This window comes from Carassius auratus, unplaced genomic scaffold (genome assembly GCF_003368295.1).
Source record: "Carassius auratus strain Wakin unplaced genomic scaffold, ASM336829v1 scaf_tig00215883, whole genome shotgun sequence".
In the NCBI taxonomy this organism is placed as follows: Eukaryota; Metazoa; Chordata; class Actinopteri; order Cypriniformes; family Cyprinidae; genus Carassius; species Carassius auratus.
In genome coordinates, this window is record NW_020528291.1 from 22,439 (window position 1) to 44,295 (window position 21,857).

The following is a 21,857-nucleotide window of genomic DNA, read 5'->3' on the forward strand; positions in this document are numbered from 1 at the left end:
TCCATAAAGTTGGTCAGCAGCAGGAAGCATGAAGTGCTCTAAAACTGCCTGGAATACGGCTGTGTTGAACTTGGACCTCAGAAAACACAGTGGACCAATACCAGCAGATGACATGGACCCCAAACCATCACTTACTGGAAACTTTATACTGGACCTCAAGCAACGTGGATTGTGTGCCTCTCCTCTCTTCCTCCAGACTCTGGCACTCTATCCATGCAATATTTAATTTGATCAGAGAACATAACTTTGGACCAAACTTTGGACCACTCAGCAGCAGTCCAGTCCTTTTTGTTTTTAGCCCAGGCAAGATGCTTCTGACGCTGTCTGTTGTTCAAGAATGGCTTGACACAGGAATGTGACAGCTGAAACCCATGTCTCGTATACGTCTGTGTGTAGTGGTTCTTGAAGCACTGACTCCAGCTGCAGTCCACTCTTTGTAAATCTCCCCCACATTTTTGAATGGGTTTTGTTTCACAATCCACTCCAGGGTGTGGTTATCCCTATTGCTTGTACACTTTTTTTCTTCCACATCTTTTCCTTCCCTTCGCCTCTCTATTAATGTGCTTGGACACAGATCTCTGTGAACAGCCAACCTCTTTTGCAATGACCTTTTGTGTCTTGCCCTCCTTGTGCAAGGTGTCAATGGTCATCTTTTGGACAACTGTCAAGTCAGCAGTCTTCCCCATGATTGTGTAGCCTACAGAACTAGAATGAGAGACCATTTAAAGGACTTTGCAGGTGTTTTGAGTTAATTCGCTGATATAGACTGTGGCACCAGGTGTCTTCAACATTGAACCTTTTCACAATATTCTAATTTTCTGAGATTATGAATTTGCAATTTTCTTTAGTTGTCAGTTCTAATCATCAAAATTAAAAGAAATATTTGAAATATCAGTCTGTTTGTAATGAATGAATATACAAGATTCACTTTTTGAATGGAATTAGTGAAATGAATCAACTTGATGATGATATTCTAATTATATGACCAGCACCTGTAGGTGGGAGCCCATGTCTGCCTCACAAAGAGAAAATAGATTTTTAAGTTCTAAAATATTCAGGGTTCAGTTGGAATTGACATATCAAGTCGTAACAATGACAATCTAAATTGTCAAAGTTATATTCATGATATAAAAGATTTAAATTGATGCATCAAATTTTATATCAATTATAAGTTCTCAATTTTTGACAAAATGCCTTTGTATCTCATGATTTTGAAACCGTAATGTGGACTCTTCATCTCATAACCATAACCACAGCATGTTTCTTGTGTGGCAGAAATGGGTTTACAGCTGTGAGTCAGTTATCTTTATTTACACACATGGTCAAAATAATCACCTGCCTAATAATCACTTGATGTGCACACACATCTTATCCATAATTTCCAAGTTGTATAAAGTGACATGCTTATTGGAGTTAATGCATATCATCTGATGTGTATTTGTGTAACGAGGGAGGGTGTGGCCTAAGGAGATCAACACCCTATATCAAGGTGTGCATAATTATTAGGCAGATTCTTCTCCTCAGGAAAAATGGGCCAAAAAGAGATTTAACTGAATCTCAAAAGTCAAAAATTGTAAAAATTCTTTCACAGGGATGCAGCACTCTTGAAAGATCTAAGATATTGGGGCATGATCACAGAACCATCAAACGCTTTGTTGCAAAAAGTCAACATAGTCGCAAGAAACGTGTCGAGAAGAAAAGATGCAAATTAACCACCAAAGATTTGAGAAGAATAAAACATGAAGCTACCAGGAATCCATTGTCCTCCAGTGCTGCCGTATTCTACAACTGCAACCTGGAGTGTAAAGAAGTATGAGGTGTTCAGTTCTCAGAGACATGGCCAAGGTAAGAAAGGCTGAAACCCGACTACATCTGAACAACACATAATTTGAAACGTCAAGAATGGGCCAAGAAATATCTGAAGACAGATTTTCAAAAGATTTTGTGGACTGATGAGATGAGTGACTCTTGACGAACCATATGGATGGGCCTGTGGTTGGATTGATAACGGACACCAAGCTCCCCTTTGACACTGATGCCAGCAAGGTGGATGTGGGATACTGGTATGGGCAGGTATTATTAAAGATGAGCTAGTTTGACCTTTCCGGGTTGAAAATGGACTCAAAATCAATTCCCAGACCTACTGACAATTTTTAGAAGACCCTTTCTTCAAGCAGTGGTACAAGGGAAAAAGTCTGCATCTTTCAAGAAGACTTTGATTTTTATGCAAGACAACGCTCCATCACATGCATCAAAGTAAATAAACAAACGAGATGGGAAAGTCTTTTTTCATTTAGTTGCATAATTCTGCACACTAATAGTTGACTAATAATGGTGTACATGTAGATTCTCTTAAGAACGCCAAAACTTCACTTATACTAAAATGTTCAGATTTTAGGGTTTGTTGATACTTTGGATTGACCAAGAGCACTATAGTTGTACAATAACAAAATTAATCCTAAAAAATACTGCTGTTTTTAAATGCAGGTGTCACTCTTGAGTTCTCAGTGTGTACGTGACCTCGTGCTCGTTGTGTTCCTGTGCACAAGCGCAGTGAACAGGGGAACGGTCCATTTGGCGCTAAACAATTTAATTTGAAAATGTGTCTACGTTATATTTGCCTTATTTTGGAGGGTAAGTCCAGCAAACTAAACTAACAATTGTGGCAGTATTTCTTTTCACAGATATTAAACGGCGAAATACCAATAAGACTAAAAATGTCTAAAACGAGAATGAAAAAAAAGCACTTTCTATAGATTCACATAAATGTTTATAATATAAGGGATAGTTCACCCAAAGGTTTTTTTTTTGTTGTTGTTTTTTTTCTGATTTCTAACAGTCAGTAACGTGAACTAAAATCCATCAGCCTTTACCTCCATCAGCGTCACGGATCTCATTATGTGCTCATCATCATGGCGTCACTGCGCCTCCTGCTGTCTGATTCACGCAACTGCAGCTCAGGCGCAGTTCTCCTGGATTCCTGTTTCATTTCAACGAGCTGGACATAATCACGTTTTATTTAGGAAAGACGGCTTTGCATTCGAGTTTATGAAATTGTTATTTTTGTTCAAACTAAGCAATCTCAGGAACAGTTAGTCATAGCTTATCTATGCATGTTTGTTTTATTTTCATCCAACTTTAATTCACACATGAAAAAATGAAACAATAGACTGAATGTGAATCAGTTCAAAGAGGAAAAAAAAGACAAGACCTTAATATTTAACAGAAAATGTTTTCCCTGGTATCATTCATTATCTTGCATCTTTCCATGTAAATTCAGGAGTGCAACTATAGCAACACAAACTACTGAATTGATTAATGTATTGTTTTACAATGGATGGACAGACAAATCTCAGTCATATCAGCTGTAAAACATGACTCCCAACAAAACCACAATGTCACACCTGCACAACGATTCTCAAGTCTTCATATAAACAATGTTTGTTTGTGTTTAAAGTGCAATGATGACCTCTGTGATGTGGGAAGTCCCCTTTGTGCATCGATGCATGGCTCTAATAAAGGCACAACAAGTCCGTCAGGCTGAACTCCAGCACAGGTGTCAGTGTTTCTCCAGAGCTTGAGAGAGGAGCTGACTGAGCCACAAGATCATTGGACGAGAGTCCTGGTTCAGGCCAGCGGTGATTATGGCATTGTCGGAAATCTGGAACGTAAAAAAATAAAACATTTAGCTTTTAATTAGAAATAGTATTGAGATGAAAGAGTGGTGGAAACTCTTTCTTTAACTGCTCGAGGAGAAGCTGTGCCAGCTCAGGGATTGAGTCCTTCAGTGCATGAAGCTTCTCGATCAGATCATGTCTGGAAACAAATCTTTGATGTTACATATATTATACAAGTACAGTATGCTTTATTTGAGCTCAAACAGCTGATTAACAACATCACAATAATCCACATAATTCCAGTCCATCCATTTACATCTCATGTTTTTATGAACTGTAGCCTCACATTTTGGCCTGAAGCAATGGTTTAAAGACATAATTTTGAGTAACTTCTGAGTCACTGTTTTCAAACTTCGTTCAGTCTGATATTCAGTTAAGAGATCTAAAAGAAGGGACGGTGTGAGTCAATGAAAGGATTTGTACACCAATAAAAGTTTAAAACCAATTTTATAAAAAACTGGAAGCTTGTACAGGGAGACTAGGAGTAATATGTTCACGTTAAGAGTCTAGCAGCAGGGTTTTTAACTTTTGGCAAATGAGAAATATATGACTGGCTATTTCCCTTCTATAACGCATTGCAGTAGTCAAGTCTTGATTATATCAAAATATGGATCACAATTTCAAGGCCTTTAAATGTCAAAACTTGATTTCATATTTGCTAGAAACTTGACTTTCCAACATAATTTATCTGTTAGTCCAGTTTTAGAGAGCTGTCAATATACACACCTAAGTTTTAAACACGTGTTTTGACGCGAGGTGACAGAGCCAAAATTGAGCTGTGCTGTACCCCTGGCTACACTGGAACTGAAAATTATAGTTTCTGTTCATTTTACATTTTCATTTAAATGTTTTAAGTGCAAAGACATCCAATAGAGGTTCTAAACATTTGTTTCCAGCCAAGACTTGGAGAAACTTGTTCATGCCTTTATCACCAGCAGGGTGGACTATTGTAATGGGCTCCTCACCGTTCTTCCCAAAAAGACCATTCGACAGCTGCAGCTCATCCAGAACGCTGCTGCCAGGATTCTGACTAGAACCAGAAAATCTGAGCATATCACACCAGTCCTCAGGTCCTTACACTGGCTTCCAGTCACATTTAGGATTGATTTTAAAGTACTTTTACTCATATATAAGTCACTAAATGACATAGGACCGAAATATATTGCAGATGTTCACTGAATATAAACCTAACAGAGCACTCAGATCACTAGGATCAAGTCAGTTAGAAATACCAAGGGTTCACACAAAACAAGGGGAATCTGCCTTTAGTTATTATGCCGCTCGCAGCTGGAATCAGCTTCCAGAAGAGATCAGATGTGCTAAAACACTAGTCACATTTAAATCTAGACTCAAAACTCTGTTTAGTTGTGCATTTATTGAATGAGCACTGTGCAATGTCCGAACTGATTGCACTATATTTTCACAGTTTTTTTTTTTTTAATGTAAAATCATTTTCTGTTTTAAATGTATTTTAAGTAAGTACATTTTTAAAAATAATTGTAAAAGTTTTAAAATTGCTCGTTTTATTCTTGTTATTATTTTTCTTCATTATTATATTTTACTTACTTTTATGTAAAGCACTTTGAATTACCATTGTGTACTAAATGTGCTATAAAAATAAACTTGCCTTGCCTGCCTAAACCATTTTCATGTGACGGTGGCAAATACATTTGTATTAGCAAGTGGAAAAACATTATTATATTTCTTGAAAATATTTCCCAAAGAAATCATATAAAGAGAATAAAACAAGGATGGAGCCTTGAGGCACACCACACATGATCGGTGCTGATCTAGATGAGCAGGCCCCAGTATTCACTACCTTGCTTCTATCAGTCAGATCGGATTTAAACCACTTCAGGACTTTCCTCTGAACCCTCACAAACTCCTCCAGCTGTGAGAGCATCACTCAGTGATCAACTGGATCAAAAGTACATGTTCAGCAAATGTTTATTTTTGGGTGAACTTCCTTTGAGACACGTCAGGAATATAACAGTATGTTCATCACTGTTAGGAAATTATTCTGGACTGGACTGTTTTCTCCTCATGTAAACTGAATGTGTTCGGCTGAAGTGTTAAAGTTAACCATCTCATACCCAGCGTTGATCTCAATTGTGGGCTGCAGGATCTGGGCTATCTCCTCTGAACTGTGGACGAGCTGCTGTGTGTGCATGAAGTGTCGAGCCGCACTCATCTCCAGCACCTTAATCATTTGTGAGAAAATTAAGTATGGATATCAAAAATGATTTGGTTTAAGCACCTTGGTCATCTCAGTAATACAAAGAGTGATTAGGATTTATTAAATGGCCATAACAAACAAAGAAATGATGAACTCGGCACTGCATATTGACTTGAAATGGAATTTATTATTTGTGAGAAAACTGCTTGATACTGAATGTATAATTTAATTTACACACACACACACACACACACACACACACACACACACACATATAGACTTGTTAGAAATAGTTTTATTCTCTTCCGATTGTTTCAGTTCAATGGATGGTCCAGATAAATGGATTTCTGATAGTTGATGAACGGCCATCAATGAGACGGCAACATTAGGAAGGAGACAGTGGGTGATGATTTGGTTTGGAATATTGGGAAGTGAGGTGTAAGGTCATTTTAGGGTTTCAAAATAACTTCTGCAACCTCAGATGTTTTGAGTTCATAACTGACCATTTTCTGCTGTGGTATAAATTGAAGAATAGTGTTCTCGGAAATAAAATGATTTTCATGCAGGATAACACACTGTCCCATGCTGCATAAATACTACAGTCACTGTACAGGTTTCTCTTTGTGAGGTTTGGTTAGCAGTGACTGAAATGCAGCTTTACACACAACTGTCCGTCTGCATGGAGAGGATCTTGAGACTCCAGTAGCTTCAAACATATATCTGCTGCTCAGCAATGGCTTTTTACAGCTGCCATTACAATACAGTTCATTTCTTTGACAGAAATCCCTTAATAAATCTCAATCTGAACAAGATCTTCTGTGCTCGAAGTCACTCACAAAATTTTTGACAGTTCAATAATCTCTATTTGCTTATTTCTCTATTATTTCTCTATTGTTTGTTTTGATGCCTTTTGCAAGACATTGCATTGTTTGATAGTTTTCATCTTCAGAAAGTTCTTTAGGGGGAAGTTGTGGCCTAATGGTTAGAACGTCGGACTCCCAATTGAAAGGTTGTGAGTTCGAGTCTCTGGCCGGCAGGAATTGTGGGTGGGGGGAGTGCATGTACAGTTCTCTCTCCACCTTCAATACCACGACTTAGGTGCCCTTGAGCAAGGCACTGAACCCCCAACTGCTCCCCGGGTGCCGCAGCACAAATTTGGCTGAATGTCACGTCACTTTCTTCCTAACCATATTTCATTAAGACCCCATTGTGGGGGTTTCCATTTACCTAAGAAGACCTGGCAAACTATTGACCAAACCTGAGATCGACACCAGTTACCTGAAATTATGTGAAAAACAACACAAACAATAATCTGGCTCTTAATTGTACCGCAATCCTATTGATATGTCACTTGCATAACAATTTGGAACACGGTGTATTTGGCCATTTTGAGATTAATGGCAGTGTTGGCGTACACTTGTGTTCTTCTCAAAATCTTTGATCCTTGTCAATAGATATTGCACGTTTTATGCTTTCAAAATTGGACTGAACTGAGTAAATTTTTAATTGCAAATTAATTAGCTCTTATTTCCAGCTTATAAGCAATGCATTTTATCAGCCTTCGGATGAACTTGATTCAGGCCCACTGGCTCTTCAATAGTGTGAACATTAAGTCTCTAGTCTCACCTCCATATCTTTCTGTTTCAAGGACTCAAAGCATGTCGAGTGTTCAGCCAGGTGGTGATTCAGTGCACACAGATAGTAAATGTTCCTCGTTCCTGCCTTCATCCGAGAGGTGTACTCCATCAGGCTGGTCTGCTGTCCCGCAGGAAGTGCTGATGACTCAAAGCAATGTCTTCCTCTGATGACATAAATCAGTAGTTTGAAAACAATCAGAGATAAACAAGCTGATTAAGAAAGCCAAACGAGGCATCTCATACCTTGACGCTCTGCTCTACTGTGGTCACGATGCCCTCGTGCAGAAACAGCCCGTAGTCGTCAAAGAAGCGAGTGTGTTTCTCCGGATCCTTCTTGCTCTGGTCCGGCAGGAACCCAATGATCCGCTGCTGTAAAACATCCTGAAGTTCCCTGAAAGAAAAGAGTAGGTTATCTGAAGTTCCCTGAAAGAAAAGAGTAGGTTATGTTTTTTTTTACACAATGCAGAAGGTATACCATCATATTTCAGGCAGGTTTGTACCTGATTAAACCACTTTCCTGTATAGCAGCTCTCAGCTGAGGTTCAGAGGAATATCTGCAAATTCAATCACTTGAAAATCAATTTTCCTTTATTTTTAAAACATATTTGTATTAATCTAATAATCCATTTAAAGTTTATTAATGCATGTATCTGGATGCTCATCTAAGCTAGTAGGAAGCGCAGTCACTTTTCTTTTTGGATCTGAACCTCCTGCTGTACAGAGCCACACTGGACCATCTCACGACAAACATGGAAGCTTTCTGCTCACACATATTTACAAACATCACAAAACAAAGAATCATTAATAAGCTGATTACAAACAAATGGACCTATAATATTCATTTGGGTTGAAAATTTCTGTAAGAAAGAAGAGTGATTTGTATAATTCATATTCTTACAATGTGTTTCCAGAGCCCTACTATCACTACCACTCGCAAACCATGCATCACACAATGTAGGCAGTGCAATCTTAACAACCTGCACACTTTGCCTATGTCTGTTAATACACTACTTTCTTTTTGGAATTGCCAGTCTGCTGTAAACAAAGCCGATATCATTACTTCTATTATTAGTCATTCAAAGCTTCATCTCATGGCCCTAACAGAGACCTGGATCAAACCGGAGGACATTGCTACACTCTCCAATAATTTCTCATTTTCCCACTCCCCCCGTTTGACTGGAAGAGGTGGAGGTACTGGTCTGCTCATCTCTAATGATTGGAAAATTAATCCTTTAGCATCTTTGGGTATAAACAGCTCCTTTGAATCTCATTCAGCTACTGTTACCTACCCTCTTAAAATACATTTTGTAGTTGTCTATCAACCCCCAGGACCACTAGGTAATTTTTTGGATGAATTAGATGTGCTGCTCTCAAACTTTCCTGAGGATGGTACTCCCCTATTATGCTTGGAGATTTCAACATCCACCTAGATAAACCTCTGAATGCTGATTTCCACACTCTGCTTGCCTCTTTTGATCTCAACCGAATGTCAACTACTGCTACTCACAAATCAGGAAACCAACTGGACCTTATTTATACGCAACACTGGTCTACTGATCATGTTCTGGTTACTCCACTGCACACGTTGGATCACTTCCTCCTCCTCAACATGGTCCCTGACACATCACTTACCCCTCCATATGTCTACTCACATCTCAGCTTGTCTAACAGACATTTCTTGGATGGCTGGATGATGGACCATCACCTTGAACTCAACCTTGCAAAAACAGAACTGCTTGTGGTTCCAGCAAACCCATTGTTTCATCACTATTTCACCATCAAGTTAGGCTCATCAATCATAACTCCTTCAAAAACAGCCAGAAGCCTTGGAGTTATGATTGATGATCAGCTGACTTTCTCAGACCACAGTGCTTAAACTGTCAGATCCTGCAGATTTGCTTTTTTCAACATCAAGAAGATCAGGCCCTTTCTTTCGGAATAAAATTGACAAACAGTAAAGTCTTTGAGAAGGGGTTTATCAAGCTAGATGGTGCATTAGAAATGTACATCTCCTGTTTCCAAAATGCATCACAAACTGCTTGAAAAAGCTGTAAACTAATTCCACATTGCACAAGGTGCAAACAACCGTACGCCTGTTTCACACATACTCCGTCTGCAGTGCAGCCATGCACCCATGTTACGCTCCCATGTTAACGGATTCCAGTTGCGTTCCAGGAGCATTGCGTCTGCAGCGGTGCAGCGATCGTTTACGTACCGAGTAGCGGACTGCAAACGCGTCCTGTGTGAAAGCACATTGAGTCCGTGCTGCACGACATACAGCACACAGACTGCATACGCTCTGCAGACGGAGTATGTGTGAAACAGGCGTGAGCAGGGCCGTAGCTGGGGTCAGCGGGGACCCGGTGAAGGCTGTACCAGAGGACCCTGTTTGAAATAGTTTATTTTGTATGTTTGTTTATTTTTATTTATTTGTGCTATTTACACAATGTTTACATTTTTTCAAGTTTGTAGGTGTCAAGGTACAGAAACTAAATAATTAAATGTAAAAAAGCACTAGATAGTCTTCAATGTAAAAATGAAATATACAATCAAACCTACATTTATTCAGACACCTTCAACATTTCTCACATTATTACAGTTTTGCTATATATCAAAAAATATATCTGGTCACTGAATAATTTTTGGTTTGACTGTTAAAACTACTAAGTAGTCAAGAGCAGTGAGTGATTTTCATTTTCTTGGATTAACATTACAGCAGCCAGTAGCTAAATTAGGCGCGGTCACTTTAAGAGACGATGAACGCATCCGATATAATACATAGAGTTGGGTCCGAGTCCACCTTTGTCGAGTACGAGTCAAGACCAAGTCCACAAACATCGAGTCCAAGTCCGAGTCCGAGTCCAAAAGGGGCCGAGTTGGACTCAAGTCCGAGTTCTTAAAGGCCGAGTCCGAGTCGAGTCCGCCCGAGTCCAGAAAGTAATTAAATTAAAAATGAATATAAATTGGTATTGTACATTTTTACATTCTATTAATATTTTAACCTTTCAACCCATTAAACCAATGGCAATATAAAAATGTAATAAAAAAAATACCACTGTTACATCTAGTCATTGCCATCGAACATTTTTATTTTATGTCAACAGAACTAGTTTCCTATCAAAAAAAGTTTCAAAGGTTTTATTGTATTACAAGTGCATGAAAATACAAATGAACCTATTTTATTATTGTATCACACTATATTGTCCTCCAGTTAAAGATGACATTTCAGTTATTTAATGCCTCTCCCCCACATTTGACAGAGGTAAAGAGCAGCCAATGAGGAGATCCTTAATGATGACATTATGAATTTCTTGTTGTCTTGGAGAACTTGCATCATAAAGTAGCACTGCTTGTTTGGTCAGTTCTGGTCTTGCAAACCCTGCAATGCTGAGCTGTGCAGCATCTGTTGGTTGCTGCTGCTGTCTCTGGTAGTCGGTTGCATCGGTTTTCGGATCACCAGTAAACTGAACCGAAAACCGTGTCTTTCGGAGGCGTCCGATTTGAGAACCGATGAACTGATGATACTGTGCATGCGTGTAATTTTTCAAGTATTTTGTTAAACATCGGAAAGTGTGATAAAACTATAAATATATATATATATATATATATATATATATATATATATATATATATATATACGGTTTTTTTTTTAAGATAGGGGCTACTTGTTTCTAATCTGTATATTGTAGATTATGTATGGGCCAAAGGGGTTTTCAGGGAAGTTGGACAATAATTAAGACTCTAAAGACTCCATGTTTAATATGAATAAGGGATGATTTATGAAATATCTGTACTGTATTTATAGTTAATGATGACAGATTCACAAACTGAGTTTGTAGTAAACAGAACATGAACACGAGTAGAGCAGCTGATGATACTGAACTGCAGCATGTGCCGGTGTCCTGACATTTTATCCTACCCTGTCAGATTTTCCTACCCGGGTTTTGAGCGATTCTCGTTCTCGAGTCAAGAACCGGTTGTATCAGTTTTCAGATCATCAGTAAACTGAACCGAAAACCGTTTCTTTCGGACATGTCCGATTCGAGAACCGAGGAGCTGATGATACTGCGCATTCGTGATTCAGCATGAAGCCGACTGACTCACAGCGCGTCTGAACCGAACTGATTCTTTTGGTGATTGATTCTGAACTGATTTTGTGCTAATGTAATGAGTGCGGGTAAACCGAGGGCTTGAATGAAGGGCAATCTGACGAAACGTAAGTTCATTTAATAACAAATACATCGCAATGGATTATGTATCCGGTGAACTGTTTTTTTTTTTCAACCGGTTTATTGAATCAAACCGTCCGAAAGAACCGGTTCGCGGAAAAGAATCGAACTTCCCATCACTAATCCACACTGATATCCAGTGAGTGGTGCGTGTGTTTCGTCTGCAAGCATGAGACTTCTGCCTGCCGGTGTGGTGCAGTAAAATGACAGAAGGGGAGACATTCATTAATTTATCATTTCAATTTTATGCTGATTTTATTTAATACACATGACGTGGACTCGACTGTACTCGGAATATTTTCCGAGTCCAAAATGTTCAAGTCCGTGTCAAGTCCGAGTACAAATTCACCCGAGTGCGTGACAAGTCCGAGTTCATTCAAAATTGGACTCGAGTCCGGACTCGAGTCCGAGTCCAAGTTCGAGTACCCCAACTCTAATAATACACATCCCATATTTCCTCAACTGTTTACTTTCATTTAAGAAATTACTGACAGTTCTTTCGAGCATAATTTCCAAGGTGGATATTTTGACATATTTCGTATGTATTTGTCGTTACTAGAGCAAAAATAAGCAAATTCGATGTTCAAGTGTTTTGATCACTTGAAAATGCTTATTTTTAGCGTCTCGAGACGCCTTTCTCTGCGTGAGCCCTGAACACCAGAACACAGCGAGTACGGAATTGTACATATCTTTTTGTTTTTTCAAACTGCGATTTGTATTTGTTCGTTCAGCTGCAGGAGGGACTTTGAGGAGAACTTTGCTGAAGAAAGCTCGGTGTATGTATATATTTATATATATGTAAAGACCTCTAACACTAGCTTGCTCTATTCTTTTTATATTCTATCTTTTTTCTTTTTATTTATTATATTATTTAAAAGCCCTTGCTACGTGTACTGTGTTAAGCTAACTGAGACTTGTTATAGCAATTATATATCATTGCTCTTTTTGATTGCTTCCACTGTCCTCATTTTTAAGTCTCTTAGCATAAAAGCATCTGCTAAATGAATAAATTTAACTGTAATATAATGTATAATTGCATACAATTTATTTATGAATTTGTGCTTTATTATTCAGTTGTTTATTTATATATTAGACTAATTTAAAATAACTAATCATTCTATATAATTTGAAAACATGTCAATACATAATATTTATACTTTTCAATATAATATTTATACAACTTCAAATTTAATGTATAACAAATAACACTGTAACTTAAGATTGAATGCATATATTTGCATTTAAATTAGAATGTGTAAAAGTTTGTGCTTTAAATGCACATTTCAATTGTCATTTTGTAGTTATATCTGCTCAAGTTACATCAAAGATTCATTTTAATGCATTGCTTTTTGCAGTGTTGAGTGTTTCAACCAATCACACACCTTTTTATCTACAATGACTGCTATGACCACACAGAGGCACATGTGCACTAGAGAGATCTGTAGATGGTTGATTATTTGTATGACTGAAAGGTCTGAAAACAGCTTTGGAATTACACACATTAGCAATAGAAAAGCTATTCTTCATCTTTTTCCCTTGCAATGCTTGATAATTTAAATAAAGTGACATTAACGGAACACGAGTAGCCTGAAAGCATTAACAACTGTTGAATCTGATTCTGATGCATGATTCAGTTCTCGAGCCCCTGTGATGGATGAGTTGTGTGTGTTGAAGGAACCTGGATGGTGAAGGTGTCTTTGATGAGCGCTAGGATGAACACCTAACAGAGCAGGTGTTCAGACTATGTTACAGACTATGAATATATAGATCAATATATATAACTTTTCTTCCATTCATCCATTGTTATTATTATTATAATTTATGTGGATATTTCTGGGGTAGTTTTTTTGTTGTTTTATAAAATGCCATCTTTATTAGTGTAAAACTTCTCCAGTAAGACAATTGACATTATTTAGCCATATCAAGCTGATTAAATATGTACTTATGTGATTAGTTTTTAATCAAATAAATCTACAGGGGGGACAATATATTGCAGATACATAATACATTAATGATGACAACTTGAATGAAATCAAATAATTAGCCTGACAAGTATATTGGTTATAACTCGATTGAGTCCTGTAGGTTTATATGTTCATACAGTCTTGACTTCATCAAGAGAACTGATCAAACTAGGGGTGTGCATGGATAGTCGAACATTCGAATATTCGTTCTGCTCTAATTATTCGATAAATAAAAATGATATTCGAATTTCGCAAAAAAAAAAAAAAAAAAAAAAATTCACAAAACTAATTTGAATAAGGGGCCGTTCACATATCGCGCCTAAAAACGCGTGTAAAATGTTATGCGCACCGCTTTCTCCTTTCCAAAGCGCTCGGGCATCAGCGCACCTGAGGCGTCTGTCTTTGCTAAGCAACAATGACACGCTCTCACCATGAATACAGGGAAATTTCAGCAAAGGATAAATGGATTTGCAGCACAAAAAAACGTTTTCAGTAGCTCTGCTATTAAATTTATTTCAAAATGGCAATCCATATACAGCTATGATCAGCTGTTCCTTCATCATGGCTGAGCTTTCAACGTTGTTATGGGAAAGGATGAAGCTGATTGGTTAGTTCTTGTCACATGACCTGCGGTGCACTTGCGGCATTCTGAAAGTTGAGATGTTTTTAACTCGATGCGTTGCGGACGCGGCTGGAAAAAACGGGCGCATCGCACCTCGTGCGTATCGCGACCGCGTCGCTTCCATTATGAGCGCGCATACCGCTACATTGGAAATAACGAACTTAAGAACTGTGGTCTTCTACAGTACTTCAAATATGCCGTGGAGAATCACAGAAAGTGACCGAATTCAAGAACATTGTTGCGGCATCTCTCAAGCAACGAATAAACTCCGCTAACTTGAAGAATGCAGTGAAAACTCCTCTTCTCGCGTCTGCCCTATACCTCGGCACAAACATCTCGGGTTTCTCGATGAAAACATGAGTGAATTAAGAAAAAAAACTTTTTTGAACATTATCAGAACATTTTCCTTGATGCACGTGGTGCGTCACCAACGATGCAGAGGGTGCAATGCCCACTCGTTGGAAAATATATTTTTCTTCTTCTTCAGTTCTTCAGCGATGATTACAGAGTCCAGCCGAGACGAATGGGAACAGTTCTTGCTGGAGCCATGTATTCCACCAGATGAGGATCCCATTCATTGGTGAAACGAAAACAAGAAAGTGCTTCACAAAACTTAGTCTCTTAGCACACCGTCTGTCCCGACAACGTCTGTGCCGTCAGAGCGCGTTTTCACAGCGGCCGGCCTTATTGTTAACAGACTAAGGAGCCGACTTTCCCCCGATCATGTTTACATGCTCGTATTTATTAACAAGAACATGTAAAACAATAGAAAGAAAAGCAAAAAAGATTTGCTGACAGTTTAAAAGTTTCACAGTTAAGTGTAGGCTACGTTCTACAATAGCCTAATTGCTGCAGGCTGCTTTAAGTTTTTTCGGTTCACTTTTTCAGCCTACTTTTGTTTTTTTGCATGCATTGTTAAAGTTTTTCAGCTACAAAACACAATGTGTAATGTTCAAGCTTATTGTGTGTAAGCTTGTTCAAAATGACTGTCTCATTAAACTTAATTTAAATGTAATTATCAATGAAGATTCGGGAGGAGCGCGTCAGATACTTAGCCTAATCATCACAGGTGGACCACAATCAAGTAATCAATCCCACAGTATAAATATCGCTGACTTACCTCTATCCATTAACGGTTTATCAGCACGCTGGTTCGCTTCGTCAGTCACCTTATCACAGACCCAATTTTCGAAACAACGAAGAGTGCTACACAGGGGATTTATAAGACCTGCTGCTTTTGCCGGACCCGAGATCATTTCTACCCAGCCAAACACGGCCGTTGAGCAGCAATAAGCGCCATCGCGACAGCTGCTATCCTCGCCAAGCCACACATCGTGGCCAATAGACCGTGCAACTCCGAGCTTGCCTTGCTCGGTACACGATCGTGCCGCCCGAGACCGAGCTCTCGTCGAGCGCTGGATTGCAGCAGAAAGAATCCAACCACGGCTCAGTCTTTCACCACGGCGTTCCGGCCGAGTGGCAGTTTGAGGCCGCTTCCTCTAGCGGCGCGCAGTCTTATACATTTCCAGGCGAAGACGCAAAAAAAAAAAAAAAAAAAAAAAAAACCGGTTCTTCTTTTTTCTTCATTGGATTTTTACGGCAGTTTGCATTCGAAGTGTTGCATCCAAAAGCAGTTTTGCGGCTAAAGTTTTGTTAAACTACGTCTTGACGTAGTTCCGTCTTCTTCTAGCGTTTTATGGCGATTTTGGCAAACCAACGTAAAGGTGCATTACCGCCACCCGCTGATCCGGGGTGCGGATCCCGCATAGATTTGGACTACATATACACCGTTCCGTCGGATGATGATGCCACTTTTTAACCACGAAGCCAAAGGCATTAGGTTAGATTATTGTAATGCCTCGTTCTCAGGCCTTCCAGCTAAATCGTTGAGCAAGCTTCAGTATTCTGCCGCACGCTTGTACTTCTCCTCGCGAACACATTACACCTGTTCTTTCACAATTACACGGGCTTCCCGTAAACGTGAGAATGGATTTTAAAATTCTTATCTTAACATACTAGGCACTTCATGGGACTGCACCTGAGTATCTTTGTGAACTCATCAGTCCTGATATTCCATCACGCTCTCTTCGTTCTACTAACTCTCTTTCACTTCACCAGCCATAATGTGAACTAAAGACCATGGGGGAAAGAGCCTTTTCATATAAAGCCCCTAAGCTACGGAATGTACTTCTTCTGCACGTCAGATATGCACCTATGTTGGGCGATTTTAAAAAGTTGATTAAGTCACATTTATTCAAGACTACCTGTCTTTAATGAATTTTTGTATTGCTTTTGGCGTTTGTTCCTACAAATAAAATAATTAATAATAATAATCATTATTATTGTTACACTCGCCTTACCGCGCACGTTTAAACCTCGCTGAAATGATACAGACATAAGTTAAAAAAAAAAAAAAAAAAAACTTAAGTCTCTGGATAAAAGCGCCCGCTAAATGCTTAATTTAAAATTTTAATTTCCTTGCAAGTCTTCCGACAGGACCAAATCATTTAGTGACCTATTTTAGCAATTCACTGGCGTGATCACCCAAAATTAATCTAAAACGCATCTGCCCTCGTGTTTTGATGCAGGATAGCAAGTGTGAGTAAAATTACCATCGCCTTTTAAGGACCGTAATATGGAAAAAACGGAAAGTAAATCTCTTTAGAAACCACTTGGAAGCGAATAGCACATAACTGCTGTTAACCCATTTGCTGCAAGCATCGCCAACGGCCCCACTCTATGTTTCATTTTCACAGCACGTTAAACATCACTCTCTTACTTGATCTGGATAAACCGCGCATCAATCGAAGTCCAAAGACTTTGGCTTTTATATTTGACCAATATTTCGATAAAACATAATTCCAGTGATTAATTTTCCATCACGTCAGGAAAACTATTCCTATTCCTGAACGGTAAATGTCAAAGTGTTAGCTCGTGGACAAATGTTGATCACTGATCTAGTCAGAAAGAATCATGAACAGAAACCTCTTTATTTTGGGTATATAATTTCTGCCTCCATGCCAAAAATGGGGGGTGTCTGGTAAGGGGTTAACGTTACTGCTACAATCATGTCTTTCGGTACAACGTCTTACAAGACTAAACATGCTCAATCGTTTCCAAAAGCCTCTGTTTCCACAGTCCATAATACAATGTGAAAACAGCGTTCCAAACGTATCCGCTCGGGAGTCCGTCTAAAGAGCCCGGAGGCCAAATGAGAGGAAAGATGCTTTTCCAACAGGAACATAATAAGGTGGACAAGGCCCGAGGAATTGTCAAATCAGGCAACAAATTGCTAAGCTGGTAACACAGTAGGCTACCCATCCATTTTTAGCTTGCCTCATCAAATATTACTAACACTTTTTACTCTTCCCACAGCCAACATCTACAGCAGCCGAAGCAAGTAGCCTTTCATGTACCTCCTCACTGCCGCAGCAGTGTCTGCTCCCGCAGGAGCCTTTCCTGTACCTTCCCACCGCCGCTGCAGTGTCTGCTCCCGCAGGAGCCTTTCCTGTATCTCCCCACCGCCGCTGCAGTGTCTGCTCCCGCAGGAGCCTTTCCTGTATCTCCCCACCGCCGCTGCAGTGTCTGCTCCCGCAGGAGCCTTTCCCGTATCTCCCCACCGCCGCAGCAGTGTCTGCTCCCGCAGGAGCCTTTCCCGTATCTCCCCACCGCCGCAGCAGTGTCTGCTCCCGCAGGAGCCTTTCCCGTATCTCCCCACCGCCGCAGCAGTGTCTGCTCCCGCAGGAGCCTTTCCCGTATCTCCCCACCGCCGCAGCAGTGTCTGCTCCCGCAGGAGCCTTTCCCGTATCTCCCCACCGCCGCAGCAGTGTCTGCTCCCGCAGGAGCCTTTCCCGTATCTCCCCACTGCCGCAGCAGTGTCTGCTCCCGCAGGAGCCTTTCCCGTATCTCCCCACTGCCGCAGCAGTGTCTGCTCCCGCAGGAGCCTTTCCCGTATCTCCCCACTGCCGCAGCAGTGTCTGCTCCCGCAGGAGCCTTTCCCATATCTCCCCACTGCCGCAGCAGTGTCTGCTCCCGCAGGAGCCTTTCCTATACCTCCTCACTGCCGCGCAGTGTCTGCTCCCGCAGGAGCCTTTCCTGTCCCTCCACACTGCCGTAGCAGTGTCTGCTCCCGCAGGAGCCTTTCCCGTTCTCCCCACTGCCGTAGCAGCGTCTGCTCCCACAGGAGCCTTTCCTACACCTAAATATATATAAAAAAATAAAAAAAAAATCCCACCCATCACCTCCGCCTAAAGGCATGTCATGCATCCGAGGTTGCGGTGATAGCATCATGTATCGACAATAGCCAAGACGATATTAGGCCCATTCTCCAACCAACGTTTTTTATAATAATCATTAGGCGGCCTACCTTAATTCGGCTATCAAACCGCTCCATTATCCCATCTCAGCACTGCATTTCCCGCTCGCCCCTGCTCTCAAAGGATGACGTGAGCCCGTAGATTAAAAATAAATAAATAAATAAATAAATAATAATTTCACTGGACAAGCGAGATGACCGTAGTGCCAACTACATGAACTAGCAGTATTTAAATATAGTATTTATACTTAATACCAGTGTATCAGTACGTCCGAAAGTATATTTTTTGATTATTGGTGATTCCATAGGCTCTTTTCGTGCTACTGCATGGTCAAAATGGTAAATGGTAAGCTCAGACAGTATAAAGAATCTTTCTCTTACTCCACCCATGCACGATTACATCGTTGATATGTACCATCGATCTCACGTGCTGACAATGACCACATCGCCGATACATGGCACCTATTTGGGGTACACTGGCACAGGAAATCCAATTTATTTTTGCACGCTTAATTTCGGATACTATGACTGCTCCAAGATTTTTCCAGACTCATTATCGGAAGCAGCTCATTGGATTCGCTAAACTATTATTCAAGTAAGCCTCACAGCGTCTACCCTCGTAGACAAATAAATCATCCTTAGTATCGAACTCCCTGCCAGGCACTGCAAGAGGGCTCCCGGTTGAACCAACCTTTGCCTTCTCCATTCAACTATCAGCAAAGCTTACTCGTTTGACATCGCAAGTATTAAAATCCTGCCAGATGCTTTCCCACTTAATCAATCTTGGACTTTCCATCCGACCACCAGCAAAGCTTACCCGATTAAAAAAGGCCGATTAACCAAAAAAAAAAAAAAAAAATCAACATTTACCTATCGAACACCAATGAGTACATTGCAGCCCAAACAAATTTTCCCTCCGATGGCAAGATGTACCCATCCAATACCGCAAGTTACGCTTTCGCCGAACACTAACGGGCTCTTCGCAGATAAAACAATTTCAATTTTCCCTCCGATGGCTGGAGAGACTACCCATCTGGTGTCGCAAAATTTAATAAATATAATAAATAAAAATAAATATAGAAAATAAATAAATAAATAATGAATAAAAAGACACCGGATGCTGGCCATAGCCTCCCGACCAGATAACCTTACCTTTTTCAATCCTATGGCCGGCAAGGCTTCTCTCTTCGATGCCAAGAGCTTGAGCTCCCATCGGATGCTGACGAGAGCCTCCCGGCCAGACAACCTCACCTTTTCCATTCTGCGGCCAGCAAGGCTTACCCGTTCGTTGCCAGGAGCTCACACTCCCTTCGGACGTAGGTGAAAGCCCCGGCTACCTGCTTTGCCATTCTGTCTTACGTACGGAGAGGTTTACCCATCCAATGCACTGAGTCAGGGCTCCCATTGAATGTAGGTGAGAGCTTCCCGGCTAGACAACCTTACCTTTTCCGTCCTTTGGCAAGCGAGGCTTAACCGTTCTATCCGGGAGCTAAGCTCCTGTCGGACGAAGGTAAGAGCCTCCCGGCCGGACAACCTTTTCCGTCCTTCAGCCAGAGAGGTTTACCCGTTCGATTCCTGGAGCTAAGCTCCTATCGGACGTCGGTCCGAGCCTCCCGGCTAGACAACCTGACCTTTTCCACCCTCGGCCAGTGAGGCTTACCCGTCCGATGCGAGTGCTCCCATCGGATGCTGGCGACAGCCTCCTGGCCAGCCAACCACGACCTTACCACGTGGTTTAGGTTACAAACCTACAAGCAAGCTGTTCAAATGCTGCAAGTACCAAACACACAATAAACTCTCCTTCTTTCCTATGGTCGCCAAGGCTAACCCGTCTCTTGCCGGGAGTAGCAAACTCCCTTAAAACGCTGACGACAGCCTAACGACCACACAAACTTACCTTTTCCATCCTACGGCCTGCGAGGCTCACCCAGTTTTGTCCCCGCCGGACGCTGGCAAGAGCCTCCTGGCCACCTATCGTTACCTTTTCTGTCCGCCATCCGGAGAGGCTTACCCGTTCGATGCGTGTGCTCCCTTCGGACGCCGGCGAGAGCCTCCCGGTTAGACAACCTTACCTTTTCCTTTTCTATGGTCAGCGAGGCTTACCCGTTCGATGCGTGTGCTCCCTTCGGACGCTGGCGAGAGCCTCCTGGACAGACTTGCTTTACGTTTCCACTCTACGGTCGGCGAGGCTTACCCGTTCGATGTGTGTGCTCCCTTCGGACGTCGGTAACAGTCTCTCGGCCACGCAACTTACCTTTCCACTTGACGGTAGGCGAGGCTTAACCATCCGACGCTACGAGTCTCGTCCTCTCGCCAAATCCTGCAAAAAAAAAAAAAAAAAAAAAAAGCTACCCTCAGCTACTCTCACATCTTTTAACCCCGTCTGGCGAGGCTTACCCGTTCGATGTTCTGAGTTAGAGGCCCCATCGGATGCTGCAAGAGTCCTCCCAGTCGGGTTTTCCTTTCCAACCCTCCCCGTCCGCCGAGGCTTACCCGTCTGTCGCGTGTGCTCCCTTCAGACGTCTGGCGAGAGTCTCCCGGACGGGCCTATGCTTGCCAGCCGCAAGCGAGTCTCATCCATCCGATGCCGTGAGTCGGGATCTCCCTTCGGATGTTGCCAGAGTCCTCCTTGTCGGCTAGCCCAAAAGCTTTTTATCTGCCAAACCGAGAGGACCCAGACGTCCGTCATCCTGAGTCTCAATCTCCTGTCGGAGGCTTCATGGGCCCTCTCGGTCAGCGTTAGGCCCTTCACCCACTGAATAGCAGGGGCTATCAGCCAGTAGGGCCCGTACGCCGACACCGTGACCTATTCCGGTCGAGGCAACTCGGGTCCTCCCGGTCGGGCACCACAACCACGCTGCTCCTCCTCATCGGCCGGTAGGGCTCACCGTTCCAACACCAAAAAGCTCCAGTTGAGCATCGGCCCGAGCCCTACCGACCGGGCGCCAACAACCACATAGTTCACTAGCTGCAGCCGGTAGGGCCTACTCTCCAAACTCCCAAGTCGCTCCCTCCGGAGTACGTAGGCCCTTCCAGCCTGCCAACGAGTCAACTTCTCAGAAACCAAATCAGCCCCCGCCAGTACTCTGCTTTTTTGGGGGGGCATTCTTTAAACTGGCGGCTGTCCTCTTGTACACTTGCCTTTTTGGGGGGTACTCTAGGTTCGGGCAATTCCCGAGCTCGGAGCCCTTCCCCGGACAGCACGCCAAATACGCATACCATACCTCAGCTAATTAT

General features: G+C 41.6%; 1 long non-coding RNA gene across 1 annotated transcript; it reads right to left on the minus strand.

The window, feature by feature from the left end:
• Positions 1-3,142: 3,142 nt before the first annotated feature.
• LOC113096145 (uncharacterized) lies at positions 3,143-15,486 on the minus strand. The gene is made up of 4 exons (XR_003288468.1): positions 15,426-15,486; positions 7,734-7,881; positions 7,480-7,654; positions 3,143-3,661 (listed from the first exon to the last, which is right to left on the minus strand). It is a non-coding gene; the product is annotated as an uncharacterized LOC113096145 (long non-coding RNA).
• Positions 15,487-21,857: the final 6,371 nt, after the last annotated feature.